This window comes from Sus scrofa, chromosome 1 (genome assembly GCF_054392235.1).
Source record: "Sus scrofa isolate SSC_HxYL_T2T_F1_AM1 chromosome 1, Sscrofa_HxYL_maternal_Yorkshire_Landrace_v2.0, whole genome shotgun sequence".
Classification (NCBI taxonomy): Eukaryota; Metazoa; Chordata; class Mammalia; order Artiodactyla; family Suidae; genus Sus; species Sus scrofa.
The window spans coordinates 253,518,681-253,541,608 of NC_139383.1; the positions used below are offsets into that span (position 1 = coordinate 253,518,681).

Consider the following 22,928-nt stretch of genomic DNA (forward strand, 5'->3'; position numbering starts at 1 on the left):
CTAAGGGATATGCTGAAAAATATAAAAAGTGTTAAATCATCTTGCTCTTTGTTGTAAGTCTCAGAAAAAAGTTATAGGAAAAGGCATAAAAAGAAAATTAGTAAGAAATGACTTTTCTGAAAGCTTCAGTTTATTTTGAGTTTGCTAAATTAACATTTACCCTGAATATAGATGAAAAAATCTTAAATAAAATACTAGCAAATTCAATCCAGAAATGTGAAAAAAAATGCACATGAGATTGTGGTGCTTCTTTCAGTAATGCAAAGTTGGCTTTATATTAAAAATTCAACAAATGTAATATACCACTTTAAAAGAGTAAGAGATAAATTTAAAATGAATATATAAAAGGGAGCCTTAAAATGATCTCGGTAGATACAGTAGAAAGACTGTTTGATAAAACTTAACACCCTTCATGATAAAATTCTTAGCAAAAACTAAAAATAGAAGAAATCTTCAAGCAGATAAATAGCACTTTTGCATCTACAGATAATATTGTACTTAATCATGAAAGATTAAACCTTTATTTCCTCTGAAATTTGAAACAAGAAAAGGTTGTTTGCTCTAACCATATCTATTCAGCATTGTACTAGAAGTCCTAGCCAATGCAATAAGGCAATTAAGAGAAATGAATAGCATAAGTACTTAAAAGGAAGAAATTAAAATGTTGTTTGCAGAAAAATAACTATCTAAAGTGAATAACTTTAACAGGCTTGCAGAATACAATGTCAATATGAGAAAAGGATATTTTTATATAACAAATGAAAAATTGGAGAACTTACACTATTTAAAACTTGGAACTAAAGCAAGAGTAATTAAGACAATGTGGTATTACAATAAGGAGAGTTAGAGTTTAAAAACAACTTTACATATAAATCGCTCATTGATTTTTTTTTTTGTTTGATCAAGATGCCAAGTCAGTTCAATAGACAGAGAAAATTCCTTTAACAAATGTTGCTGGGGTATCTGGATATCCATGTATTTGAAAGAGTCTCAATCCCTCTTAAATCATATCAAAATTAATTAATTTGCAATGAATAATAGACTTACAAATAAAACCCAGACTCCTAAAGCTTCTAAAAGCCCAAGAGGGAGTTACTGCTGTGGTGCAACGGAATTGGCAGTGTCTCCGCAGCACCAGGATGCAGGTTTGATCCCGGGATCTGGTATCCTGTGTCGCTACAGCATGGCTCTGAGGTGCTGTGGAGAGGCTAAAAAAGAAAGGAAAAAAAAAAAAACCAACAACAAAAACAAGAGAATATCTTCATAGTTTCAAGGTGGCACAATCTTTTTTTTGAGAAAACATCAAAGTAATGATATAAATGAAAAAAAATTGATATTTGATTTAGCCTAATCACACATTTCCGCTCATCAAAAGATACTATTAATAACTACATAAATTTACTAATTGGGAAAAAATACAACTATATGTCTAACAAAAGCTTACATGTGTATGTAAAGAAGCTCTAAATATCAACAGTAATTAAATTAACAATCCAATTAAAAAATGGGTAAAAGCCTTGTGCAGATACTTCACAAAAGAAGTATATGATTGGCTAGTAACCAGATAAAAAAGACCCAAGTCTTTAGTCACCAAGAAAATGCAAAGTAAAACTACAATAAGATATGACTCGTACTCACTAGAATGGCTAAAATAAGAAATACTGACAACTCTATGAAGTTCCCGTTGTGGCTCAGCGGTATGGAACCTGACTGGTACACATGAGGATGAGGGTTTGATCCCTGGCCTTGCTCAGTGGGTTGGGGATCTGGGGTTGCTGTGAGTTGTGGTGTAGGTTGCAGATGCAGCTCACATCTGGCATTGCTGTGGTAGTGGTGCAGGCTGGCAGCTGAAGCTCTGATTCGACCCCTAGCCATGGGTTCAGCTCTGAAAAAAAAAAAAGAAAGAAAAATATTTACAACTTTAAATGTTGGTGATAATATGGAGTAACTGGAATATTTTCTAGCAATAATGTTAACAAATACAACAATTTTGAAGATTATTTGCCAATTTCTAATAAAGATAAAAATATATATCAATATTTATATTTATCCTAGGATTCAGCGACTTCATTCCTAGGTATTTACTCAAAAGAAATGAAAATATATGTTTACAAAAGACTTGTGCAAGATTATTCATAGCAATTTTTTTCTTAATAGCTCTAAACCAGATGCAACCTAGTTGTCCATCAATAACGTAATGGGTAAACAATATACAGTATATTAACTCAGTTGAATAAAATTCAACAATTGAAATAAACTATAAGACAATTTAGATAAATCTCAAAATCATAATCATAAGCAAAAAGAGTTTCAGGGCAATACTTTAAAAAAATCCATATTTCTTTTAATTGCAGAGAAATATATTTCTACAAAGGAGCAGAAATTGGGTTTATATCAGACTTCTTAGATTCCAGAAGCCAGTGGAGTAATACCTTAAACATTCTTAAGAAAAATGATTTTGAACCATGAATTAAGATGGTGTGGACAGTTTTATGTCAGTAAATTTGAGATTTCAGTGAAATGTAATTTCACTATAAAATTCAACTTATTAAAATTGACATAATAAGTAGAAAGTCTGGACTGTCCTTTTATTGCTTTGTTTAGTAGTAATGTTTGTTTTAGAAATGGATTATCTGACATTATACCCTTTGTCTATGCATATAGCTGTTCCATTGAGGGCACTACTCCTGTGGAACCGAATACTGTCCTATACAATGAAAACTGGAAGGTCTTCTCCCTTGCATTTCCTTTCGGACTGCAGTTTAAGAAACTTCCTCATTATTCCATCACACCTGCACATAAAGTGGTCATTATCTCCATCCTGCTCCTTCTCCTGCATAAATCGATGCTGATTGAAGTCTGGGTCCAAGGCGAGTTATATAAACCTTGGTTGGAATAAGAAAGAAGAAACCTTCAACCAAATAAATTCTCAAATGAGGTTTTATTCTTCCCATTTTCCACAGTTGACTCTAAGGCAGAATGATGACTTTTAAGACATTATCACAGAAGGAGATTCTAGTTATATTTTGTTTAGAACAATGTAATTGATCATTTTTGGTACTAACACTGCATAAAATGTATTTTGCCTACATTTTTTAGACTTTTGTAAGAATAATCTTTATTAAATCAATCAATAAAATGTTGCTGTAACTGAACAGCAATTGCATACCCAACTTAATAGGGCATAGATTATAAAAGTTTACTAAGAAAGAGATAAATGGGCAGAAGTTTATCCTGGATGTAACTAATCCACATTGGATGGCACGAGCCGTTATTATCTATAATGATTAGATAAGCCAATGATTAGTGCTTATCTAAATAATCCTTATAGTAATAGAAGTAATAGTAATAAGTTACAAAATAATAAAATATCAACCAAAGCTTTTTAGCTCTGAGAAACTGGTAATCTTTCTATCATTTATATGGTGTGATCTTTCCTTGCATTATCTTTTCCTCAGGCTATCAGGAAACATCCAGAAAAGTCTGAGAATCAGTTCTAGAAATTTTATTAATCTTTATAGCTAATATGTGTCCTTCTATCTTTTGTGATATTGGTATTCTCTTTTCATTTGTGTTTTATTAACTTACTTCCATAATAACTGTTCTTCATTGGAAGGTGCCTCAACATGAATGCATAAAGTGTAACAAAATAGTAGAAATTGTGGCATTACAAGGAGGATTTACAGAGAGATTATTTACCCAGATTCCCCATTATATCCCATTCATCTAAATCCAATTTATTGTTTCATGGGTGTATTAGTTTGCTAGGGGCTGCCATAACAAAATACCATAAACTGAATGGCTTAGAACAACAGAAATTTCTCTCATAGTTCTGAGAACAGAAGTCTGAAACGGTGTCAGTATAGCCATATTCCTTCTGAAGACACTGTTTCAGGCTTCTCTCTGGTTTCTGTAGTCCTCGGCTTAGCTTGTTTGTATATTTTAGACATTAAGCCATTGTCAGCTGCATCATTTGAAAGTATTTTCTCCCATTCTGTAGTTTGTCTTTTTTTTTTTTTTTTTTTATGGTTTCCTTTGCTGTGCAAAAGCTTGTCAGTTTGATTAGGTCCCGTTGGTTTATTTTTGCTTTTATTTCTGTTGCCTTGGGAGACTGACCTAAGAAAACATTTGTACAGCTGATGTCAGAGAATGTTTTGCCTGTGTTCTCTATGTGAAATAGAGTTTGATCTATTTCACATTCTGAAGTACTGGGGCTTAGGATTTCTACATAGGAATTTTGGGGGAACATTATTCAACCCATAGTAGTAGGTTTCTACCTATTCTCCAAAAGAAGCCGCCTTCCAGTAATATGTTAAAGTGAAGCTTGTAGCCTCTAGAAGGGAAAGCATAAATTTCAGTATTTATCCAAACATAGGTGGGAAGAAGTCTATTATTTCTCACAAAAATAATACCCTGTCTTCTCAGTGACAACTCCTGTTGTCAACTCTCACTGACAACTTCTTAGCACGATCATTCAAGTGTCTGAAGAGAAGCAATAAGGAAAAAGCACCACATCAATTTTTGCCTGTTGGTTTAGTTTGGTCCCCTTGATGTATACACCTGACTGGTGGCCAGTAGGAATTGTCTGTTGTTTTAATTTTTTGTTTGATGACATTTACATGTGTTGCCCGTATTATGGTAGCTCATCCATCCATACACCAGTCATTCAAGGAGCCTAGCCTTGAAGACTGACAGGAAGTATGTGTAAATGCACATTGAAATTGACAGGTGGACAGGCTGACAAATTCAGAACTGCTCCCACGCGGCCTTCATCTATTCAACTGGAGCCAATCAGACCACAGGTATACATTAGACTCTTTTGCAAAATGCCATTAAGTGTTTGTTTCTCCATTTTTATAAAGATCCTGCATAGGCAGTGGCGAAGTGAAATATGTCAGCTACAGTAAAAATGGTGATAGCCTCATTTTTCTGCTAAATTTCGCATTATGGAAAGGACTCCATTATTGGCAAAGAGCACTCTATTGAGGAGATGCCCTGCTGCTCCTCACTACCACCCCAACAAAGAATTCTAACGAGCAAGGCTGCAATTCTAATGAGAGGAGGCAGAAATGCAACTGAATTTTCCAAACCAGTCCTCTCAGGCTAATCCCAGGGACCCTTTCGTCATTAGCAGTGTGCAAACCCATGGGGCCAGCCCACTGTAGGTGACTTTTGTGAGGGTCTAACACTCTGAGTCTGTTGGTGCTATGAAACGTGTCTGTGTGTCTATATTTGGATGTGGCTTAACTTAAATAATAGTAGTAATAGAATATACTATTTGCTAGACACTATGCTAGGTGCCAAGCATATCTTATTGTATCCTCTAAACTGTCTTACAAAGATAGTACTGTTTTGATCACCATTTTATAAATGAGAAAACCTGGATAGGTGAATTGCAGTTGTTAAGGAGTCTGTGTTTTCTAGGACAGTGCTGTTTCAGTCACCTACACTACTTTATTGACTTTGCTGTATATGTTTCTACTTATGTAATCCAGACGTGGTCTTGGGTGTGTGTGTCGGGGGGGTGCACCTGCACAAGTGCTTCTAGGCTCTTTGACCCGCATATGAAAACCTTCATTCAACTCCTCACTCACCTTACTGCCCCTGCTTCACAAGAAAGTGTATCCTATGGTATCACTGCTCATTTCTTATAGATCCTAATGTACCTCATATTTTCCTGGGGTCTATAACATAATCTGGTTATCTGCATGTGTTAACATGTGCCCTTATGTAGCCTGTGATCCCCTGTTAAAGTTAGAGATCTTGGAAGAGTGACAGAGAAGTTATGTGTTGGAAGATGCATACTGGTAGTTCCCATGCTGCTCAGTGGGTTAAGAATCCAACTAGTATCAATGAGGATGCAGGTTCAGTTCCTGGCCTTGCTCGGTGAGTTAAGGATCTGGCGTTGCCACAAGCTGTGGCATAAATTGCAGATGCAGCTGGGATCTGGTGTTGCTATGGCTGTGGTGTAGGCCTGCAGCTGTAGCTCGCATTCGACCCCTAGCCTAGGAACTTCCATATGCCACAGGTGCGACCCTAAAAAGAAAAAAAGAAAAAAAGGACGATGCACACAGACTGGCTAAAGGTTGAATCCTGCTTGCAGATGTGATTTCTTGGCCAACACAGGGTTTCTGTGTTTGAATTTTCAAAAAAAGATTTGTTCAACTTAAAAAAAAATCAAAGATTCCATATAGAACCTGATTAGTAACTTTTCTTGAAAAACAAAGAACTGATAATACGTTGTCCCTTTCCTGCATGACTATTATCTGATGCCTTCTGTGGAAGGGCACTAACTCTGGTCTATCCCAGGCCCCTCCACTCAAAAGTCTGTACATGCATCTGTACCCAGTATTGATACTCAGTGATTCTCATTGCCTACCTGACAGACTTTCGAGTTTGCCCATGCCTATTTTTCTTGAATCATGATTCCCATCATCCAAGGTGCTGCTAGCAAGGCATCTGTTGAGAACAAATTAGCCAAGGCTGCCCTTTTCCATTCGTTGTGGGTGGTGAGGCTGTGAGTGGCTTTTATTTGGTGGTGCTTGACAGTATTGACTGCTCATGTCACCTACAACCAGAAAAGCCTATGCTGCTAGGTAGTCAAGGCAGAACCCAGCTAACCACTACCAGCTTAGCACTCTCTTCACCCCTCAACTCCCTCAGCACATAGGAAACACAACTTTGTGGGACTGTGGGAATCTTTGGGGGTACTGGGAAATGTGTTTGCTGTTTTAGAAATTTGAGGGCCTCTTTTTTCATTGGAATAAAGACCCAGGTCCTGTATATTTTTTCCACCCAGCTGCAAGCCATCTGGTGCATATCAGTCCTTTCTCCCAAACTGAGGAGAATGATGTGGAGAAAGTAAGGATTTATCAGTTTATCCTGGCACCATTTCGGTGCTATGTTCGGAGCTAGAGATTGCTCTTTTGTATTTTGATTCAATAGATATTTATTGAATACCTTCTATGTATAAAGCACCATGCCGAGCAGAGCAGCTGCTGATCACACCCCAAATTTGTAGAGCACTGCTCTATGTGACCTTATCTAATTCATGTATTAATCCAGTGAGGTGGGTCTTTGTTGTGCCTGTTTTACAGATCATGGCCCTGAAGCTGAGGAGGTCTTACTCAGTGTCAGTGTGAGAAATAAGGAGCACAACCAAGATTTGAACTCAAGGTTTGGGGTTTTATTTCAATGCAGTCCCTAGGTTTTTTAGGATTATTTTAGGCCATATCAGTTTAGAGAAAATGGTCTCACTGAAAAATAAAGAAACAAGTAGTATTCCTCTGACTTCTTTTAATTTGTAATGGGGTATCAAATGGGGTCGTGCGTACAAATGAAAAGACCCTCTTCTCTACCACATAGAAACAAACGCTTTCTATTTAATTCTGGAACTGGTAAGGAAAACCATTATACTGGAGGAGGGAGATGGGACATCACAACTGGAGTTGACATCCACCATGATTGGCACAGATGCTGATCTCTGTGACAAAACCAATACACCAAGCCAACGTTGCAGGTGTCACTGAAGTCGCACTGCCCCCAGTGTTGCTGACACTCATTAATGTAGGCATGAGGTGGCACAGCAGCCACTTGCCATGTGGGGATACTGGCACCACTAATGTGCCAAAGCAGGGCTATGTTCCCAGGTGCTCTGTACACACCCATGCTATACTGCCATTTGGGGAGGGGGCTCAGAGCTAAGAGTGATTCATTTCAGTGAAAGTGGTGGTGGGTTGCTCCACAGCCAAGAGTTCTTATCTATTGGACTTAGTGACAAGCGGAGGAAAACAGTGGTGAGAGTCCCTCTGCTTCCTCTGTGTCCAGACCAGCACAATCCACATTCACCCTGAATCAGGCACTCCTATGGATGAGCAGAAAACAGTAATGTTTTTTTCCTGAGATGAGATAGCCCTTAAGAATTGGGCATTAGCTGCCACATTTAATGCTGTAATTCTAGTAGGAAAGCACACATGCATATGCTGTTTATTTGCCCAACAAACATCTAATATATACCAGGTAAAAGGCATAACTCTAACCTTCAATTTGTTCACAGGTTATAAAGGGACTTACAAATATTTATGTGTACTGACAATATAGTATGAGGGGTGCTGGGCTAGAGGTATACTTGGAATGTTCTGAGAATTCAGAGGAGGGACACTTTACTTCCTCCTTCCTCCATCCTTTCTGGATGAGATGATATCTGAACTGACACTTGAAGGACAAATTAGAGTTAGGAGACATGCTGAGGAAAGTCAGAGCAGTAGGTAAGAGGTACTGGGACAGAGGGCAGAAAACCTGACACACTTGGAATGGTTGGGAGTGAGAAGATTTGGGTGGGTTGTGAAGAATTAGCCGTGGGGCTGGACACGCACAAACTCTTTGTCAAGATCATGAAGGACTTTTAACATCAGGCCAGGGAAAGCTGTTGAAGGGTTAAACCAGTGAGTGACATGGTCAGATTACATTTTAGATCACTTCTGGATGCAGAATAAAAGATGAATCTGGGGCAAGGGACAAACAGCATTCTTCTTTCTCTGGGAAGATGATGCTTGTGAACTGGACAACTTTGGGAGCTGTGGAGAAGGAGGGAACACCCACCAAGCCAGTCGGATCAGCCTGGCAGTCAGAAGGGTGACAGCTGTTCCAGGCACTTTCCCTGACTATCCCTGCAGTGCAGGAGCCTCTGGGATGGGAGGCAGCATCAACCTGCCTCAGTGCCAAGGGACACCTGTCCAACCATACAGAGCTGTGATCGGCATGTGTACCAACCAGGCCTGGGTGGAGCAGGGAGTTTCCAACACCACTGTCATCTTCTGGAGCCTGGAGAAGCTGACAGTAAAGAGAATTCAGACCAGTTTTAGCTGGATGTTGACAGCAGTGGTGGTTATAGAGTCAGGCTGGGCCTGAGGCCAAATGAGTTGGCAGGGTCTGTCTGGCCTCTGCCTTGCCCCCCTAAGCTCCATCTGTCTAACAGGGGATGTCAGCCTTAAAGAGTGCCAGCCTTTGAATCGGGCAATTCAGAAAAGGGGAAGAGGACATACAAGGTATACGTTCATGGGTGGAAAATTGCCTAAAATGTTCAGGGCTAGAAATCAGTCACTGTGTGATCAGAGATAGCTTTTAAATACTGTTCCCATCCTTTGCTTGCCTTCCCTCTTGTTTGTCATTATTACTTAAAGAAATGCCATAATAATGTATCCATAAAGACATTTTCAATGGGGCCAGGGAATGAAAATCTAATTTAAAATGGCTTAAGCAAAAATGAATTATTGCTTAAGTAACAAAAGCCCTGTGATACTTTAAGGCATGGCTAGGTTTAGGGATTCAAAAACATGTAAAGTTCTGTCTCCTGGCATTTCTAGGCTTAGAACATTTTAAATGCTCAGACTCTCCAGTAAAAGGGGACATAGTCTTTCCTGTTGGCAAAAGTCCTGGGTTTTAAACTAATTTTCAGTTTGAATCATTTGCCATCTCTGAGATAACCACAAGGTGAGGGCCATGGCAGATTCTGATTAACTAGGTCTTGGTTCCTTGTCCATGCTTGGAAGTGGGAGAGGTTTTTCACCCCAAACCACATGGATTAGTACTTGAAGAATGGTGGTTTATTGGAGGAAATATGGATACCATTAGTGGTCAAGGGAGAACATTTTCAAACCAAAATAACAGATAGCCAACCTCACTGAAGCTTTGGCTTACCAAACGGTGTAGAATAAAGATGATTAATTCCTGGAGTTCTCGTTGTGATGTAGTGGAAACGAACCTGACTAATATCCATGAGGACGCAGGTTCAATCCCTGGCCTTGCTCAGTGGGTCAGGGCTCTGGTGTTGCCATGAGCTGTGGTGTAGGTCAAAGACACAGCTCGGATCCGCTTTGCTGTGGCTGAGGCTGTGTTTGTGGCTGGCACCTGTAGGTTCTGATTTGACCCCTAGCCTGGGAACTTCCATATGCAGTGGGTGAGGCCCTGAAAAGCAAAACAAACAAACAAACAAAAACCTAAAAAGAAAGGTGATTCTGATGAAGATTATCTGCTGATATCAATGGAGATGTTAATCATCATTGCATTTTGTGGAGAGACTTACATAGCTTGTTATATAGTCCAGTAATCTTCCTAGTTTTTCTGGTCTGAAGAGCAGTTTAGCCCTTGCTGGGTGAATTTATCACTTACCAGTTACTGGGGCTGTGGGAGTACCCAAGGGCTAGGAGACATAGTCTTGAAAAGTTTCGTTAAATGACTGTGTCATAACTCATGTCTACATCAAACTTAGACGGTTAAAATAAACTTTCCTATATAATTGTACTGTACCAGTCCAGTAAAACCTTATGATTGTTTTTGCTAAGTCCTTAAGGCATTTCCTTTATATCTTTCATGGAATTGTTATTTAACAAATACATTTGTAATTTAAAAGTAACATTACTGCACAGTCAGAATATTAGGCCTACTTTCCTCAGAGTACTATCTGAAATTCTCCACCTAAAATTCTCTGATTATATGGGCACCAAGCATATAATACATGTTGGTTAAATAAAAGTAAGAGTGAAAGAATGACTATCTTACTGGTATCTTACCCAAGTATATACCCATAAGTGGAATTGCTGGATCACATGATAATTGATATTTTTAATTTTTTTGAGGAACTGCCATGCTATTTTCAGAGCGGCTGTACCATTTTACATTCCAACTAATAGCACATAAGGGTTCCAATTTCTCCACATCCTTACCAACAGTAATTTTCTAATTTTTTTCTTTTTGGTGATAGCCATCTCAATGGGTATGACATGGTGTCAGTGTATTTTTTTCTTTTCCATGAAAATCACACTTTTTATCTATTACTTATTATGAGCATTATCTTTATCATTGTGGTTTTGATTAACATTGCCCTAATGACTAGAAATTTTGAGCATCTTTTCATATGTATGTTGCCATATGAAATATTGGCACATGGGATATTGTATATCTTCCTTGAAGAAATGTCTATCCAAGTCCTTTGCCCATTTTTGAATTGGGTTGTTTTGTTGCTGCTGTTGGGTTGTAAGTTCTTTATATGTCTTGAATATTAACCTCTTATCAGATACATGATTTGTAATTTTTCTCCCATTCTGTGGATTGCTCTTTTATTATGTTGATAATGTCTTTTGATGTATGGGAATATTTTAATTTTGCTGTAGTACAGTTCACCTATTTTTCTTTCATTTCTAGTGTTTTTGGTGTCATAGCTAAGAAATCATTGCTAAATCCAATGTTCTAAACTTTCCCTCTTTGCTTTCTTCTGGGAGTTTTATAGTTTTTATAGTTTTAGATCTTTGATTCATTTCGAGTTTATTTTATATATGGTATAAGGTAAGGGTCCAAATTTTGCACATGTTTATTTAGTTTTCCCAACACCATTTGTTGAAAAGATTGCCCTTGCCCCTTGAGTCTTGGTATCCTGTTGAAAATCATTTGACCATATATGTGAATATTTCTGGGCTCACTATTCTATTCCATTGGCTGTATGTCTATCCTTAGGCCAGTATTACACTATTTTGATTATTGTAGCTTTGTAGTAGGTTTTTAAATCAGTAAGTATGGAACTTCTAACTTTATTCTTGATGTCCCTTGAGATTCCATATGAATTTTAGGATGGAATTTTCTATTTCTACAAAAATACCACTGGAATTTTGATAGTGTTATGTATTATATCAACTAAAAATTCACATTTTAAAATCCTAGCCCCCAGTGCCTCAGAATGTGACTGTGTTTGGAGATTGGAGCTTCAAGAAGTAATTGAGTTAAAGTGAGGTCATTAGGGTGGGCCCTAATCCAGTATGACTATTGGTCCTTCTAAGAAGAGGAAATTTGGACATATACAGAGGGAAGACAATGTGGAGACCAAGGAGAGAAGATGGTTATCAACAAGCCAAGGATAAGCCCTCAGAAGAAACCCACTCTGTCCACACTTTCATTTCCAGAACTATAAGGAAAGAAATTTCTGTTGTTTAAGCCACTCGGTTTGTGGCCCTAGCGATATGTAGATGTGGATTACATTGAATCTGTAGACTGCTTTGAGGGAGTGAAAATTTTAGGTAGGCTGAATTTCATGACTTTGGGTTGAACATGTAAAAATGCTAAGCAGGCAGCCAAATTTGAGGAACTTCAACTCAGTGAAGGTGTTGCTCCTATAGTGGGACCGATATGAGAAGGTGTTCTGTTTTTTGGGGGTTGAGTTTATCTTTGGAGAGGTGGTTTTCTTAAGGTGCTAGTCATAATTATTTTTTAATAAGATTTTTATTTTTTCCATTAGAGTTGATTTACATTGTTCTGTCAATGTCTATTGTACAGCAAAGTGACCCAGTCATATATATATTCACATTTGTGCTGTATATTAGATTCCAGATATAAGTGATATCATATGGTATTTGTCTTTCTCTTTCTGACTTTCTTCACTTAGTATGAGAGTCTCTAGTTTGATGCATATTGCTGCAAATGGCATTATTTTGTTCCTTTTTATGGCTAAGTAGTATTCCATTGTGTATATATACCGCATCTTCTTAATCCAATCATCTGTCAATGGACATTTAGGTTATTTCCATGTCTTGGCTTTTGTGAATAGTGCTACAATGAACATAGGGGTGCATGTGTCTTTTTCAAGGAAAGTTTTGTCTGGATATATGCCCAGGAGTGGGATTGCTGGCTCATATGGTGGTTCTATGTATGGTTTTCTAAGGTACCTCCATACTGTTTTTTATAGTGGTTGTACCAATTTACATTCCCACCAATAGTGTAGGAGCATTCCCTTTTCTCTACACCCTCTCCAGCATTTGTTATTTGTTGAACTTGTTAATGATGGCCATTCTGACTGGTGTGAGGTGGTACCTCATTGTAGTTTTGATTTGCATTTCTCTAATAGATGTTGAACATTTTTTAATGTGCCTATTAGCTATCTTTATATCGTCTTTGGAGAAATTCTATTCAGGTCTTTTGCCCATTTTTCAATTGGGTCATCGGTTTTTTTGCTGTTGAGTTGTATAGGTTGTTTGTATATTTTGGAGATTAAGCCCTTGACAGTTGCATTGTTTGAAACTATTTTCTCCCATTCTGTAGATTCTTTTTCCTTTGCTGTGCAAAAGCTTGTCAGTTTTATTGGGTTCCATTGGTTTATTTTTGCTTTTATTTCTGTTGCCTTGGGAGACTGACCTAAGAAAACATTTGTATGGTTAATGTCAGAGAATGTTTTGCCTATGTTCTATTTTGTGAGTTTCATGATGTCCTGTCTTGAATTTAAATCTTTAAGCCATTTTGAGTTTATTATTGTGGATGGTATGAGGTTGTGTTCCAGTTTCATTGATTTACATGTGGCTGTCCTATTTTCCCAGCACCAATTGCTGAAAAGACTGTCTTTTTCCCATTTTATATTCTTGCCTCCTATGTTGAAGATTAATTGACAGTTAGGTGTCTGTGTTTATTTCTGTGTTCTCTACTCTGTTCCATTGGTCTATATGTCGATTTTGGTACCAGTAATCACTCTCTTGATTATTGTAGCTTTATAATATCACCTGAAGTCTGGGAGAGTTATGCCTCCTGCTTGGTTTTTGTTCCTCAGGATTGCTTTGGCAATTTTGGATCTTTTATGGTTCCGTATAAATTCTTGGAGTGTTTGTTCTAATTCTGTGAAAAAAATGTCATGGGTAATTTGATAGGGATTGCATTGAATCTGTACATTGCTTTGGGTAGTGTGGCCATTTTTACAATATTAATTTTTCCAACCCAGGAGCATGGGATATCTTTCTATTTCTTTGAATATCTTTGAATTTCTTTGAATTTCCTTGATTGATGTTTTATAGTTCTCAGCATATAAGTCTTTTACCTCCTTATTCAGGTTTATTCCTAGGTGTTTAATTATTTGGTGTGTGATTTTAAAATGTATTGTATTTTTTTTTGTCTTTTTGCTATTTCTTTGGGCTGCTCCTGCTGCATATGGAGGTTCCCAGGCTAGGGGTTGAATCGGAGCTGCAGCCACTGGCCTACGCCAGAGCCACAGCAACACAGGATCCGAGCTGCGTCTGTAACCTACACCACAGCTCACGGCAACGCCGGATCGTTAACCCACTGAGCAAGGGCAGGGACCGAACCCGCAACCTCATGGTTTCTAGTCAGATTCGTTAATCACTGCGCCATGACGGGAACTCCTGCATTGTATTTTTATATTCCTTTTCTAGTATTTCATTGTTAGGATACAGAAATGCAACTGATTTCTGAATGTTAATCTTATATTCTGTTATTTTGCTGAGTTGATCAGTTCAAGTAGTTTTTGTGTGGAGTCCTTGGGGTTTTCTATATACAGTATCATGTCATCTGCATACAATGACAATTTTACCTCTTCTCTTCCAATTTGGATACCTTTTATCTCTTTTCTTTGTTTGATTGCTGTGGCTAGGACTTCCAATACTATGTTGAATAAAAGTGGTCAGAGTGGGCATCCTTGTCTTGTTCCAGATTTTAGCAGGAAGGATTTCAGCTTTTCTCCACTGAGTATTATATTTGCTGTGGGTTTGTCATAAATGGCTTTATTATGTTAAGGTATTTTCTCTCTATACCCACTTTGGTAAGAGTTTTTGTTTTGTTTTTTGTTTGTTTGTTTGTTTGTTTGTTTTTAAATCATGAATGGATGTTGGACTTTGTCAGATGCTTTCTCTGCATTTATTGAGATGATCATTTGGCTTTTGACTTTTCTTTTGTTAATGTGGTGTATGATGTTGATTGATTTGAGTTTTATGTTGAGCCATCCTTATGAACTTGGGATGAATCCCACTTGGTCGTGGCGTATGATCTTTTTTATATGTTGTTAGATTTGGTTGGCTAAAATTTTGTTGAGAATTTGTCTATATTTCTCAAGGATATTGACCTACAATTTTCTTCTTTGGTAGTATCTTTGTCTGGCTTTGGTATTAGGGTGATGGTGGCTTCATAGAATTTCTTGGGGGGTGTTCCTTCTTCTTCAACTTTTGAAAAATTTTAAGAAGGATTGATATAGGTTCCTCTTTGTATGTTTGGTAGAATTTGCCTGTGAAGCCGTCTGGTCCTGGACTTTTGTTTGTAGGGAGTATTTTTATTATATATTCTATTTCATTTCTAGTGACAGGTCTATTGCTTTTCATAATTAGAATACACTTACCTGTCGTATTTTCACAGGCTGGAATATTGCACTCATATTATTATTTTTTTCCATTTTCTTTTCTTTTTTTTGTTTTTGTTTGTTTTGCTTTTTAGGGCCATACCTTAGGAATATGGAGGTTCCCAGGCTAGGGGTCCAATCGGAACTATACCACAGCTGCTGGCCTACACCACAGCCACAGCAACATGGGATCTGAGCCACACTTGCGACCTACACCACAGCTCACAGCAACGCCGGATCCTTAACCCACTGAACAAGGCTAGGGATTGAATTGCAACCTCATGGTTCCTAGTTGGACTCATTTCCACTGAGCCACGATGGGAACTCTATCCATTTTCCTTTAAAATATTCCTTTTATTAAGTTTCTAGGCCTGCACAAGTCAGTTTTAGGCTAAAAATAGTATCGTTGCTGTTGCTGCCACTGTTCCATGTGGAAAACATAGTGAAGTGCTTTACAGAAAAGGAAAAAAAAAATAATTTTCTGAGTGTATTCTTAAGATAGTGTGAAAGCCATGCTGACAAGGAGCCCCTTAACTGCCAGTGGACTAAGATTTCCTCCACCAATTTCATGGCTTTTAATAGTTTTCTACCAGTTGGACAGAAAGCAGGATTCCTCAGATTCCTTCTACCCAACACATTGCTTATAAGAGAGGTGAAGGGCGGAAAATGAAGAATTAGACTCAAGGTTGGCAAACTATAGTTTGTGGGCCAAATCCAGCACACCACCTGTTTCATAAAGAAAAGGAAAAAATTGGAACACAGCCATTCTCATTCTTTTGTGCAGTGTCTGCGGCTGCAGAGTTGAGTAGCTGTAACAGAGATCACATGGTCTGCAAAGCCTAAAATACATACTGCCTGGTTCTTTACAGAATAGGTTTGTTGACGCCTGAGTTGAGTATGTGATAATGGATAATTTATTCAGACCTCTCATAAAAATGAGAAAAATGGAGATGCTAAAGTTATTGGTAGTGAAGGGTTCCATGTTGGACACTTAGGACAGACTGAAGAAGAGAAATTGATGGGCTCTGGCCAACAAGCCTCTCCTGGACTAGGGCAGGGCTAGCAGATAGGAATTGCTAGTGGTGTAATGTCTACAATGTTCAATGTACAAGGGAGGCAGAGTCATGATTCTAAAAGTTTCTGATGTGGAGGAGCTCACAGGGATGGCACTGGGCATTGAACCAGAGTAGAGGAATCAGTGCTAGGTACCTGGGTCCCCCATGTGAGGACATGGAGAACTAGGTAGAATTTCCAGCAACAAAGGTGCATGGACCCTGGGGGCTGGAGCATATAAGGTAGTAACTCAGAATACAAATCCTGGTACATGGGGGAATCCAGAAATTAGAGCTGGTGAAATAGCTACAAGCATGAGGTTCAGTGCGGGTGAAATGAGTACATAAATAAGAAAAAAATTCTTGAAATCTGTATCACTCAGGGTGCCAGTGAGAAACATAGGGTGCCTTCAAGTGAAGATAACGTGAGAAGAGTACTAGGGCTCGTCTGTGTGATGGACAGAATATGGCAGAAGTGATGGTTTGTTACCTTGGAGACTAGGTTATAAAGAACTGCTTCTGTCTTGGGATCTTTCTTTCTCCCTGAGACCATTCTCAAGAAACTCATACAGGGTGCATGAATTCAGGAGAAATGATCACTAATCTCCCAGTCCTCCCATTTTCCTACCCTTGGCTCAGAGGAGTTGTAGTCAGAGATGAGATCTTTTATAGTCTAGTCTCCCCCTCCCCACCCACTCCCCATCCCCAGATTCCCATCCGTGAAAATAAAACCAACTTCCTCTTAGCCCTTTTCACTCAAGACAGTAATGATAGAAGTGCTGGGGGTGAGATCCTGGGGATGGTCCTTTAAGATGATTTCTTTTGAAGAGAAAAAGTGTTCTAAGCACTATTGCCTCAACTATTTGATCCTGCTTTGGGGGAAAGTTAAATAAATTTGGACACTATTCTGGCTGGATTAGGTTGGCCAGCATGAAGCTATCCTTTGAATAATAATGCAGTTTGAGCCAAAAATGCATTCTCTTTCTGAACCAGAAAAATTAGAATGGACTTGATTTATATGTTTCCAAGGGGATAAAAACTATCTCCAGAAAACCGTTTTACCTTTTGCATCCAACTTCCATTTTTAGATAATCACATACACAAAACCTTAAAACATTGTGTCTTTTGACTTCCTCATCTATGAGTACCAAGTGTCATGGTACTTGGGAGTCATTTTCCAAAGTCCACATTTTAACCACAGAAATTTATTTTTGGCTGTGTATTTATTCATTCACTCTTTAAACATTTACTGAATATATACCACTTGCTTACTTTCATGCGGCATCAAGGGCATAGAAAAAATAAATCTCTGCCTTTGAAAGGCTCAAACCAACCTAGGTTGGGGGCAAGTCAGACATAAAAAAAGAACGTGATGTGCTGAGAATGGCAATAAGAGTGCTTGGAAAGGGTTATGGGGATAGTTTTATAGAAGTTTTTGATATTCACAGAAACATTTTGATTATTATAATAATCACTAGTCTAGCCCTTATAGTCATGGCTTAGCATTTTTACTGAAGCAAAAAAGATTGCTATATACTTGGAATTTCTACAAGAAGAAAAAATTATAAATCTATTTGTCTCATTAGGGTGGTATTTGAAAATAACCAAAATTATAGTTAGAACACAGTTCAAATACAAATGCTAAATGTGTCTCATAATTATTAGACAATATTCAGAGCACAGCTTAAACACATACTGCATCACCATAGACTTGTTCTATTATCTCAGCAATATATAACCTAATGGAATTACTTTCATATGATTTTCTAGGATCCAAGATATCACTGTGGCATCTAGAGTTTTGGAAAGTTTTATGTTTAAACATTGTATCTATTACTGGTTTTTATTAATTTTGTATTTTTTATATTGATACTATATTCGAACAGCTAGTTCTTTAAAATATTTAATAGCTACTTCTCTCCCGCAAAATTCATACATAGCCAGGCAACAATACTCAGTTATTTTGCTGATATAGGATGTGGTTGTTTGTTGGTGGAGAGAGGTGCAAACTTTAGGAATTGTTCACTGGGTAGGGGGATGACTGCTAAGGCTGAAATCTGAATTTAAGGAGTGTTGAAAAATATCTGCAGCCTCTGAGATTCTTACCATCAATTTCTCTCAAAACCATCTGCAGATTTGTGCATATTAATTGGCTTCGGGCATTCTGTTACCTAGGAGGAGTAACACATTAGATAGCTAAAATTAGAAGGAAGGCAAAAAAAAAGTGAAAATACAAAGCCTGGTTAGCCAATGTCTGTAGAGCATTACAGCAGGAGACTCTGACTGCCAAACAGGAGGGGTCCTTAATCCCTGTGAGGTGTGAGTGGTAAAAAGTGCCTTGGGCATGTGTTACTGAAAACCTATGCTACCTCCCACTTGAGTCTGGACCTAAGTATGAAAGGGTGAGGGTTGGGGTTATTCGCCATTCACACTGCCACACAGCTTTAGAGCAAGCTTTTCACTTCGTGGATTTGAATACCTCAGTGATCAGGGTGATTGTGAGGGGGTGATGGAGGAACAAAAGGAAAATTGGAAGGCAGTTGGTTTTCATCTGTTTTATTTGTTTAAGCATGTGGCGGGGGAGGGGGGGGAGTAGCAACAACAGCCAGCCTTTAAAAAACATCATAATAATGAAAATGTTAACAACCAAATTAATAAAAGTTGCAGAGAGCTTGCTGTGTAATAGGCACTGTGTGCTGTGTTTTATGTACATTATCTCATTGAGTGTCACTGGTACTTGCCCCACTCTCCACAAGCAGTAAAAATCTCTTCCAGAACTGCTGTACACCCTCTTAATAGCAGCACCATAAAGGGATCCCACCTAATTTGCAATTCCAAATGTATCAAGTCTCCTTGACCTTATTAGAGCTTTGACAACGTGGGCATCAGGGGAGGGGCATGCCTTTCCTCCTCACCCAGGGGCAGGTACAGACAACACTGATAGTGCAGCCTGTCCAGGCAGCGTTGGAGGAAGGGCCTCAGTACCCTACAACTGACTGAGGGGTCTGCAAAGTTGAGACCTGCACTCACCCCCACCCCCTTTCTCTGTCCCAGGTCCATCTACTACTTGGATTCAGAGCCCATACTCACCTTGGGCTTACACAGTGCCAGGTAGGGGAGAATGGCTTTCATGCCTCAAGGCCCTACCAATGCCAACACCCTGAGATTCTGGTGAACACTAGTCATTGTTATGAAGGGAAAGTGATGCAAGCAGATCTGTCTTGGATGCCTTCCAAGAAGCCTGGTGCCAAGGGGAAGGCTTGAGAAAAAAACAGCATGGAAGTAGGAGCCCCAAATATGGTGAGTGGGGTGAGCTGTTCACTCTAGGGACCTTGCTGCTTTTCAGAAGGACCTGATCTCTTCTACCTGGTGGGCAGACTCAGACCCATTGTCCTGTAAACAAAGAGATGCTGCAGTTCTGCTCTTTTTGAGGAACTGCTGAGTGAAGGAACAGGCCACTAACACCCAGGGCACTTTTGCTTTTTAACCCCCCCCCCATGTCTTTTCTCCTAAACTTTGCTTTTGTGGGTGGTATTTTGACATGCTGTTTTCTCTCCTCCAAGTGTGCTTTAGGGTTTGATCTAATTGTCCTGCTGTTCTGGTGTCACTTGGCATTATTATTGGGAAGATGAATGGGACAGGGGTCAGAGTTCAGCAGGAAGACATCTGCTGCCTGCACTGCATAGTAGAAGTGCTCAGAGGTGATCTGTAATGAAAGCTTGGAAGAGATTTGTACAGAATAGGCTGTCTTCTATCCCTCTAATGCTGGGGTGACCAAAAAGTAGAGGAACCAAAAATGAACAAACAGGAGGTCATGATATCTTTTCTAGAGGGACCAAAAATGAACAAACAGGAGGTCATAATATCTTTACAAGGAGTTCCCTGCTTGGGATGGCTTTTCTTCTGTAGCAGAGAAAATGGGAGGGAAAGATGGTGATCAAATATGGAGAAGGTTGAAAACAGAAGCTCTTCAATGGGTCCTAACCACCAGCTAGTTTTGCTCATAGAACAATCTCACCAAAGAAAAAAAAAAAAAGTTTCCACTCCATAGGCGAAACCACTCACCTAGCAAAGCCTCTCAGCCAGTGACTCCCCTGGCCTCAGGTTACTGTGCCACCGCCCTTGCAGGCTCAGGTTCTCTTACTGGACTTTCTTTGCATTGGCAGTTCTTACACTTTACCAAGTAGCCAGAATCCCCACTTATAAAGAATTGCTTTGGCATTCAAGGCAAGGGGGACAATGGCTCTATTGTTCTTCTGGCCTTCCTGAATAGGGCAAATGTCTCCTCCATCTAACCCCTTCACCAAAGGCGGCTGAGTTTGGAGCACTCCAAGGCTCACCTTCCCTCCACTTCCACTTTGTTCTTGGAAGACGGTTTTTGTGTGCCTCTCCCCATCCTTACCCCAGCAAACCTGTTTTGGGACCCGAGTGGACAGCTGCGTTTTTGTGCTCTTCACAGAGTGCAAGTTGGGAGGAGGAAGAAAGCAGCACAGACCAGGAAACTCGTTTTAGTTCAGATTCGACCTGCTGCCCGTAGTTCCTCCTGTACCACCGGAGACATGCACGCGGATCCCCCGTAGCGCAGAGGCCACAGAGTGGTCCGCCGGTACCCCGGCGCAAGCACTAAAACACACGGAGAGAACCAGGCGTTGCGAGGACTCCGAGCTGAAGCTGTCTCCTAGGATGGGTCGGGATCCCGCCACCGGCTTTGGGAATCGCGGGAGCGAGGGAGTCCCCATGCAAGGCGCACCTTTGCGTTTGGGTTTCCCAGCTGCCTTCCGGGAAATCCCGCCTAGCCCCCTGCAGCTGGGGGTGGGGAGAAGGGGCGGGAAGTGCAGTCTAGCTCCCCTCCACCCCGAGCTCGCTCTCCATGCTCTGCCTGCGCTGGGGAGTGAGCGCTCAGGATCCCCCTCTGAGCATGCGCAACCCGACGCCCTCCCCCGCCTCTCCCGCCTCCTCACCTCCGCCCCCTCCTCCGCCAGCCTTTTGCTCCTTCCTTTCATTAAACAAACAGGAGATCCTGAAACCTGGACCCTGTGCAAGCCGCAGCGCTAGGAAGAGGCGGAGGAGGAGGCAGAGCCGGGATGGGCGCCGAGGGAGATCGGTGATCCCGTGTACCCCCGCCCCATGCGCGCGCGCACACACTCTCACACATACACGCACACTCACTCGCACAAACACACACTCGTACACGCCCGCGCCGCGCGCTCGCCGGCTCCATCTCCCACGCAGGCGGAATGCAGCAGAACCCGGGGAGCGTGTCTCCAGCAGCTGCCTGAATGCACCTTGCTCCCGGGAACCGGACGGCCCAGTAGGGCGCAAGGGAGGACGCTTCACCTAGAGCGGTGAGTGGGTAGTCCGCAGCCGCTGGCCCCTCCGGGACGTCCGGGCGGCCGGACGCGGCGGCGCAGGTGGCTCAACCCGGCTTTCGGGCATCCAGGTGCAGATGAAGGCGGTGCCGGGGCGGTGCAGCGGGAGAGCCGATCCCAGAAAGGGTCGCTGCCTGAGAGGTGTCAGATTGACCCAGCGGAAAGCTACATCCTGCCTGCTCGTAAACTTTCCTCCCCTGTCATTTGGGCAACGTGGAGACAAAGGGGGCGTGGAGGCTCCTCCGTCCCGTTCCACCCTCCAGGCTGCATTCTGGGCTGCGACCCGAGCCCGCGTGCGGGGGCCGCGGGGGGCGGGTCGGGGTGGGCGCCCTGCAGGTAGATGGTGCCAAGTCTTTCCGCCCGGGCGAGGGTTGGGATTTCTCACCCCTAGCTGTAAGCAGTTGCCTTTGATTTTCCCTCAGGCGTGGGCACCTGTCATCCTTTCCTCCTCCTCCTCCACCCTGCACTCTAGGCTCATCATAGTTGGGGGGGGGGTGTCACCTGGAGAATTGGAGGGGCAGCCTTTGGATTTCTCATTCAGCGCCAGTGCCACAGGCGCCGGGGTGAGGCTTAGGTCAGTGCGGGGATGAATGATTAGTTACTAAAAGGCTTGCCATAATCACCTCCTAGAAACGCTGGGCGCAGGGATGTCTCTTCCCTTGGGAAGGCGCCGTCTTCACGCACACTGGGGCGGCAGCGCTGGGAGCTAGGCTGGGCTGCTGTGGCTGCGGCTGCAGCCAGAGAAGCTGGGGCTTTAATTTTTGCCCTGGGGTTTTATGACACACACATGTGGAATATGTGGAGGATTCTGGGTTATTTTTCTTTGTAGGGATACCATTTTTCCTTTTAACCTCTTTCAAGGGAGAGATTCTGTAGCCTGATATCTAGCTGGAGGATAGGCACCTTTCTGAATATCTCTTTGGTCCCAGGGAAGAGGTCCTGAGAAAAGGATTCCCCAAAAGGCCAGTTCCTTTGGGGCGGGGTCTGGGAGTACACAGCGCCTGCAGGCCCCTGGGAATAGCCTCAATCTAATGGTCCTTTGAAACAGCAGAGATTGGGTCAGCATGTGGAGTCCAGGACTGGGACAAAGGGGACTGGAAGAAGGATAGATGATGGCCATTTAGGAGAGGAGTGACTAGAGGCCAGTTGAAGCCAGAAGGGGTTGGCTGGGAAGCCAGGTACCCTTGCATCCTTCGAGCAATTCCTATACCCTTTCTACTTCTTCTGTGGTTGGTGGCTTTATTTATCTGGTGGAATTCTAATTTGGAGATTTCTGGACTGTCACATCTGGAGCATAAAAGACTTGGCTATTCCTGAACTAACCTTTAACACAATCGCAAATTAGTTCTG

The 22,928-nt window shown here is 41.0% G+C and overlaps 2 protein-coding genes across 8 annotated transcripts in view; both read left to right on the forward strand.

The window, feature by feature from the left end:
* The window catches only part of LOC106509220 (uncharacterized), a 424,782-nt gene that overhangs the window by 310,108 nt on the left and 91,746 nt on the right, over positions 1–22,928 (forward strand). Inside the window, exon 6 of one of the 2 annotated variants that reach the window (XR_014824849.1) lies at positions 19,264–19,509. The exons of the other annotated variant lie outside the window; for it this stretch is intronic. The gene's annotated coding sequence lies outside the window, so the exon portion shown is untranslated. Of the gene's footprint in view, positions 1–19,263; positions 19,510–22,928 lie in introns of those variants that run through there. 2 annotated transcript variants of the gene reach the window in all.
* The window catches only part of PLPPR1 (phospholipid phosphatase related 1), a 337,564-nt gene continuing 335,828 nt past the window's right edge, over positions 21,193–22,928 (forward strand). For all 6 annotated transcript variants that reach the window (XM_084991232.1, XM_084991261.1, XM_084991265.1 and 3 more), the window contains exon 1: positions 21,193–21,554. The gene's annotated coding sequence lies outside the window, so the exon portion shown is untranslated. The remainder of the gene's footprint in view (positions 21,555–22,928) is intronic.